The 8,341-nt window shown below is 34.7% G+C and overlaps 1 non-coding gene across 1 annotated transcript; it reads right to left on the reverse strand.

Moving 5' to 3' along the window:
* Positions 1–2,434: 2,434 nt before the first annotated feature.
* Positions 2,435–2,541, reverse strand: LOC128286321 (small nucleolar RNA R71). The gene has a single exon (XR_008276864.1). It is a non-coding gene; the product is annotated as a small nucleolar RNA R71 (small nucleolar RNA).
* Between the last annotated feature and the right edge of the window lie 5,800 nt (positions 2,542–8,341).

An 8,341-nucleotide genomic window follows, 5' to 3' on the forward strand; every position in this document is an offset into this window, starting at 1 on the left:
ACCCATATCCGTCACCGGAATAGGTAAAGAGGAATTACCAGACTCATAACTTAGATCAAAACAACCAAATATCAAATACCATCTCAATCCAATAAAACACCATTCATTCATGTTTATTACAAACTTATGCCAAGCATACAAGGTCTAATCCATGCATTTAGGACTAAATTGATAACATGTGAACTTTTCAGAACTTGTAAAAAAATTTCAATTTTTAAAAGGTCACACACTCGTGTGAACAGGTCGTGTGCCTCACACTGCATTAGACACACCCGTGTGTCTAAGCCGTGGCGAAACAGGGCATACATACTGATTTGTGATAAACCGTAATTTATACATATTTTTATCCCATGCCTAGCACATTTATGGATGGTTTCTCCTTAGATTTGGTGAATCGATGCTCCTAATCCTTTAATTTCATGTTTTATACTTAGGTGAGCATAAGAGAGTAAAAAGAGCGAGAAACGGGCCGAAAACGGAGAAAATAGACCCACGTGGGAAATCAACACGGCCTGGATTTCCTCACACGGGCGTGGCACACGACCGTGTCCATTTGGCAAGATCGAAGCACGGCTTACACAGGTAGAGTACACGCTCGTGCCTATTCAATAGCCTTGACTACAGGCTAGAGTAATCGCACACGGGCGTGTCACACGGGCGTGTCACATGGGCGTGTCACACGGGTGTGTCCCTGCCGAGGCCAAGTATAGTCCTATTCGAAAAATGCCACTTTTGAGGGCTCTTAGGCATTCTAAAGCCTATTTAAACACTGGAGGAGGCACTGAGAGGGAGACACGCGGAGTAGGAAGCAAGGAATTACTCAAGAGAAGCCGATTGGTCCATCTCAGAAGTCGGATTCATCGTCAAGACTGAAGATCTCCCTTCAATTTCCATTCAGAGGTTTTGGGTTTTCTTTATGTTTTGTTATCTTTATTCTTTTGAGATGTTTTCTTTCTTAGTTATGAACTAAACCCCTAAATACCTAAGGGGAATGAAACCTAAGACAGATCTTGTTATTATTATCTGAATTGTGTGATAAATATTTGACTTGTTCTTAATTATGTGTTATTAATTCTTGTTTTAATATTCCAGGATATTGATTCAAGTTAATGCTCTTATTCAGAGGATGAATAGACCCTGTTTAAGAGTAAGTTTGTCATAATTAAGCGGAGTTGATTGCACGCCTAGAGATAGGGTGATAAAATTTTTCGGATTAGGGTGAAACCTAATAAGGGGATCCATAAATTGAGTTAATGCAACACTAGGGCGTTAATTAGAAAGAGATTTCAATTTATTAGTCTCGAGAGAGATAATAATATAACTTAGGGATTTCTACAGATCAAGTCAAATGAATAAATCATCTGATTCAGAGTCAAATAACAAGTGAAGTCTAGGTGGATTTTTCCTTGGGTATTGTCTTAATCAATCGAATTTTCCCAAAAGCTTTTCCCCATTTTCTCTCTGTGCACCCTTAGTTTAGTTATTTAGTTTAGATAAACAAATCCCTTAATTTTTAGGCTAGATAATAAAAAGAAAGTAATTACTAGTACTCTTGGTTCCTTTGGGTTCGATAATCCGATCTTGCTAAAGCTATACTACTGTTCGATAGGTACACTTGTCTTCATCGTGATAATAGTTAGTTTCAAGAATGATTAATTATAAATTTTTAAAACCTGTCGCGAATATCACGTACCAAGTTTTTTGGCACCGTTGCCGGGGAACTAGGATATTAGGAACACTCGATTTTAATTACTTTATCCATTCTACTTTATTTGCAATTTAAATTTTTATTTTATTGTTTATTTTTTCTTTTATTCGTTCCTGGCAGGTTTTTATAGTGTATGATTAGAAGAAACTCGTTGGACCATTACTATTTGATAGTGAGATCGAATGCACAGTTCGTAAAAACCGAAGAGAAATAAGGCGAAGCTTAAGATACACAGAGGAAGAACAAGAGGACTATACTTCAACCACAACCGAGGAGATGGCTGAAAACCAGGAAAATCTACTACCTCCTGCGATTGTCGCTGATCAAGTAAATTAGAATCCTGCTCCACGTACTATGTATGATTATGTTAAACCTTCTTTAAAAAGAACTGAGTCAAGTATAGTTAGGCCTGCTGTTGCTGCAAATAATTTTGAACTAAAACCTAAACTAGAACCTAACACAATTCAAATGATACAGCAATTTGTTCAATTTGATGGTTTGCAGGATGACGATCCCAACGCTCACTTGGCAAATTTTTTAGAGTTTTACGACACTTTTAAAATCAATGGCGTTTCTGATGATGCCATTCACCTTCTGTTGTTTCCTATTTCGTTGAAGAATAAGGCTAAACAATGGTTGAACTCGTTACTACGAGGGTCAATCACTACTTGGGAACAAATAACCGAAAAGTTTTTATTAAAATATTTTTCGCCAGCCAAAACAGCCAAATTACGTAATGATATCTCCCCTTTTGTGCAGATGTATTTAGAAACACTCTACGATGCATGGGAGAGATAGAAGGATCTGTTGAGAAGGTGCCCTCCCCATGGGTTACCACTCTGGCTACAAGTTCAAACATTTTACAATGGCCTGAATCCTTCGACTCGACAGATGATCGATACAGCCTCTGGCGGAACTATCAACAATAAGACACCTGAGGATGCTTATGAATTTATAGAAGAGATGTCATTGAATAATTCTCAATGGCAAGTCATAAGGACAAAGCCAACGAAAACAGCAGGCGTCTTTAACGTCGATTCGGTCACCATGCTCTCTAATCAGGTAGAACTTTAGAATAGAAAAATTGACAGTTTTCTTGGTTCTTCACAGGTTCACCCAGTAATACAGTGCGAAGCAAGTGGAGGTGGATCAAACAATTCAGAATACCCAACCTATGACCACAACATAGAGAACGAGCAATTAAATTAGATGGGTAATAATCCTCGATCTCAAAATAATCCTTATTGTAACACTTACAATACAGGTTGGATGAACCACCCAAATTTTTCATAGAGAGGACAAGGAAATCAGAGACCACCACCACCTCCAGGCTTCTAACAACCACCCTACCAATAAGAGAAAAAATCGAACCTTAAAGAGATGATAACAAAATTCATCTCAGTGTCAGAAACTCGTTTTTACAATACCGAGACAGCACTTAAGAATCAACAAGCATTGATCCAAGGGCTTGAAACTCAGATAGGTCAGCTCGCTAAATTGATATCTGAATGACCATAAGGTAGCCTGGCGAGGAACACTGAATCTAACCCAATAGAGCAACTCAATGCGATTACCATTCAAGATGAGGAAGGGTTAGTTGCACCAGAACCAAAACCGAGGCAAGAAACTGTGGTAAGTAAATGTAAAGGTGAGGTGGACCACAATGGCCAGAAACCGGTAAGTAAAGAGTACAAACCTCATGTGCCATATCCCAACGCAACAAGGAAAGACCGTACAGACGAACAATTCGATAAATTCCTTAAATTATTAAAGAAGTTACATATTAACTTACCATTTATTGAAGCTCTTTTGTAGATGCCAAACGCAGTCAAATTCCTAAAGGAACTTTTAACAAATAACCAGAAGTTAGATGAGGCATCGCATGTGGAGCTAAATGTGGTTTGCTCAGCCATACTGCAGACTAAGTTGGCCAACAAATTAAAAAATCAGGGAGTTTTACGATTTCATGTTTAATTGGTAGCCTAGATGTTAATAATGTTTTGGCTGATTTAGTGGCTAGTATCAATATTATGCCTTACAAAATGTTTAAGCAACTAGGTCTCGGAAAACCTAAACAAACTAGGATGAATATTCAATTAGCTTATAAAACAATCAAATTTCCTAGGGGGATTATTGAAGATGTACTTGTTAAAATTGACAAATTTATATTCCTAGTTGATTTCGTTGTTCTAGACATAGAGGAGGATAGTAACGTTCCTTTAATTTTAGGGAGGCCCTTTTTAGCAACCGTTAAAACAATAATTGATGTTGGCACAGGTGAACTCACACTTCGTGTGGGAGACGAAACAATCACCCTTCAAGCTCGTAATACGAGTAACATATCAAAACTTGAAGGTGGTTGTAAAAATTATTCTACTAAAACTGACCATGTGGTGCAACCTACTTTGCAGGAAATAAGTTTGAAGAACCAACATGAGCCATGTTCAAGCAACAACAAAAGACCTATCTATGAAGAACGAAGGCTACAAATTGAGGAACTAGATGAATGGCGGACACATAAATCGAAGACACATGATAAACCAAAACCACGCCATGACGAGCTCAATGTCGCACCAAATCAACTTAATGTGACAGTCCTAAGTAGACCCTAGTCGAAAAGTGGTTTCGGGACCACGAAACCGAGTTTTATAAATAATTGAAAGTTATATTCTATGTTCATGATGTGAGTAAATGCATGTGTAAAAATTTCAAGCATTAATTTTGCCATTTGTATGTGAAATTTTGAAACGGGACTTATGTGAAACATTGGTAAAATAGGTTAGGTAAATATATAAAGTGATCTAATAAAGCATGTATTCAAAAATGTGGGCTTGCATGTCAAATTACCCACTTTTGAGATGGTGGCAGTCATGATATGGTGTTATATATATAATATGTATTGTGATCTAAGATATTATATTACAAATGAATTAATAAAAGAAAAGAAAAGAGATATTAGATAATAGTTAGTGGGAGGAGAAACCAAAGTTGGTTCATCCTTGTCCTCCATTGCCGTAGCCTAAAGGGAGGGAGAAGAAAGTTTGGTTGCTTTAATTTTTGGCTTAGAAGATGGCTAGAATGAGGTATGTATTGAATGATTCTTGAAAATCTATGCATGTTTGAGATGATTAGTTCAAACTCTACTTATCACATGGATTAAACTTAGAATTTTGAGGTTTGAGATTCGGTCAATAAGCTTGAAACTCATAGTAGTTTGTTTTGGTAAGCTTGGTATACGGATGATAGATGTGTTTTGGTTTTGGTTTAATAATGATGTTAATGATGGTGATTTTCGGTCATGTATTAACTTAAATTGTAAGTATGATTTATGGTATAATTTGTGTGATGGAATGGTCTTGAGATTTGGCTTGATTAAATGGGTAAAATGCTAAGTGTATTAAAGATGATGTAATGGTTATTTGGTTTATGTGAAGTAAATATAGATGATGGTTATAAGCTGTTTTATGATTTGATAATGGTGATTAAATCTTGTAGTTAAGTGTTTCGATATATATATATTAATAATGAATTTAGTTGTACTTGCTATGTGAGAAATATGCAATGCTATAGGTATTTGATTATTAGATATGGTTATTCTAAGTTGATTTGTAATGGTATGATTGCATTGATGAATTGGTTTGGAAATGGTGGATAATATGTACATGAATATTAGGATAGGGCTTTAAGTTCATATTGATAAGTATGCAATATAGGTATTTGGTATGTATATATATTGTTGATGTCGTATGCTTTGGTCATTTTTTTTTTTTATGATTTGTAATGGTAAAAATAAATTTGTATCACTTTGTGTTATTTATATAAGTGGCTGTATGTTCGGCCATGGTAATTGGCTATCTAGGTTCCATTTACAATGGCAAGTAATGTGAATTCTTGTTTGTGCATATGAATTAGGTATTAGTGAAATAAACATAAAAGTTAGTCATGGTATATTTCATAAACACATTATGCAATTGAAGTTATCGATTATCAACTGTGACTATTAAAGAAGTAATGTTGAATAAGTAATGAAACAAATTCATTTGTTTTAATTAAGCTCATGAGCAAAGAGGATCTAAATCGAGATAAGGGAAAAGAAAGCCGTCGAGTAGCCTATCATGATTGCTCAAATAAATAAAGTAAGTTCTTAAGTAATTGAGTTTGATTCCTTTGTAAGTTTTAAGTTTTAAAACGGGATGAATATGAATTATGTATATACGTTAAGGTCAATGACTTTTCTAAATGACGGCATATATGATATTATGTTTTAAATATGTGAATGAGAACTTTATAGAGTAAATTGTATAAATCTGCTAGGGACAGCAGCAGTAGCGTGTTTTGGAAAAATTACCATAAATTGTGGGAGTTGAGTTAAAGGCTGAATAAATTATTTAATTAAAGCTTGATGTGTCTAGTCTATTATAAAAGAAATCGTGTAAGTAAAGGGGTTGCCGATAATGAGATTTTCAAAGTTGTGTGAGACAGAGTCAGAACAGCTCCGAAATCCCCTGTTCAGTATTTGGAAAATCATTATAAATTGTACAAAAGTGATTATAAGATAAAATTATATGTTTAGACTCCTGAATGAGTCTAGTTTCAAAAAAAAATAAACGAAAACATATTTTGAATTCTGTACATTGAGAAATTAAATTCTTAGTGAAGAGTAGTCAAAGTAGTCAAGAAGTAAAATGGGGGAAACTTTAAGAAAAATCTGGTATTGATTGGCCAAACCAAAAATTCTGAAAATTTTGTGGATAGAGGATATACGAGTCTATTTTCATGGAAAATTAACGGCACATAATTTTGAATTTTGTAGCCCCAGTTACAATTAATTTAACGACTGTTGCTCAGGAAAACAGCTTGTAGAGAAATTGTGGTTATGTTGTAAACATGGATAAAACTTGTTTTAGTTGCTCATAAGCTATTGATTAAACCCATACGTGAATTCTAAATTGTGATATTATAAAATGATATATGAGTGTTAGATGGATCTTTGATATTAAAATTTGTGAAATTGTAAGTTTATAAGTATTCGAATATGAAATGATAGTATGGCTTGAAATTGAATTATTCATTGGAAAATGATAGATGTAGATTCAGCCAAGACAAAGTGTATACATGAAAGTATATGTGGTATGTGAAGTATATTTGGATAATTTTGATGTGAATACATGAAAATTTATATTTTGATTTAGGATTTTATGTGATGAATGTGAATGTGTATATATGAGATAAGGTAGAATGGCAAATGTGATGAATGTGAACATGCATATATGAGATAAGGCCGAATGGCCAATGTGATGAATGTGAACATGCATATATGTGATAAGGCCGAATGGCCAATGTGATGAATGTGAACATGCATATGTGTGATAAGGCGAATGGCCAATGTGATGAATGTGAACATGCATATGTGTGATAAATTTGAGTGGCCAATGTGATGAATGTGAATATGCATATATGTGATAAGGCCGAATGGCCAATGTGATGAATGTGAACATGCATATATGTGATAAGGCGAATGGCCAATGTGATGAACGTGGAAGTGTATATATGTGGTAAAGCCGAATGGCTAATGCGAAATGTGTATGAGATGGATATGAGGTAAAATTTGAATGGCTAATGCTAAAGCGTGTATGAGATGGATATGAGGTAAAGCCGAATGGCTAATGCGAAACGTGTATGAGATGGATATGTGGTAAAGCCAAATGGCTAATGTGAGATATGTATGAGATGTGTATATATATATTGTGGCCAAATGACAAACGGCGGAAGGTCTGTTTTATTAGATATTTGATGAGGTAAATGAATTACAAATATGATAGTCGATGTGAATGTTGTAACATGTGAATAAATATGCATTAAACTCTATGATGTAAAACCGAGATTAAAGACCAGATGACCATATGTGGTGACTATGTCTGAGTTAAGACCCGCTGACTCGTGTGGAGATTTGATCTGAGCTAAAGGTCTCGTGTAATATCCTGATTTTGGGCCTAGTCGGAATAGTGGTTTCGTGACCACAAAATCCGAGATATAAATAATTATTTTATGATTATTTTAAGGTCTATGATATGATTGCATGATTGTGTGAAAATTTCGTGAAGAAATTTTATGCATAAAATGCTTAATTTGAAATTTGGGACTAAATTGAATAAATTGCAAAACTTGTGTTCTAGAAGTATTTTGCATAAAATTGAATTAGATTATTAATTAGAGGTCCTTAAAGAGTAATTTTACCAATTTCTAAGTCTATGGACAAAATTGGACATGGATGGAATTTTGGAAAGTTTAGTAGTAAGGGCATTTTGGTCATTTAGGGGTAAAATGAATTAAAATACAAAATTAAAAGCCAATTTTGCTCATCTTCAACCCCATGGCCGAATATAGCAAGGAGAAACCATGGCTAGGGTTTTCAAGCTTCCAAGCTCGATTGTAAGTCCGTTCTAGCCTCGTTTTAATGATTTTTACGTTTTTGGAGTCTCGGTAGCTCGATTTAGCTTATGCTAACAATAATTTAACCTAGGGTTTATATTTGGAAAAATACCCATAGGTGAAATTTGTGTATTTTGGTGTTTTATGATAGAATATGAGGTTTTAAATTATGTTAGACAACTTGTGCTACTCGGTTTTAAG

The sequence above is a fragment of the Gossypium arboreum genome, chromosome 12 (genome assembly GCF_025698485.1).
Source record: "Gossypium arboreum isolate Shixiya-1 chromosome 12, ASM2569848v2, whole genome shotgun sequence".
Lineage (NCBI taxonomy): Eukaryota > Viridiplantae > Streptophyta > Magnoliopsida > Malvales > Malvaceae > Gossypium > Gossypium arboreum.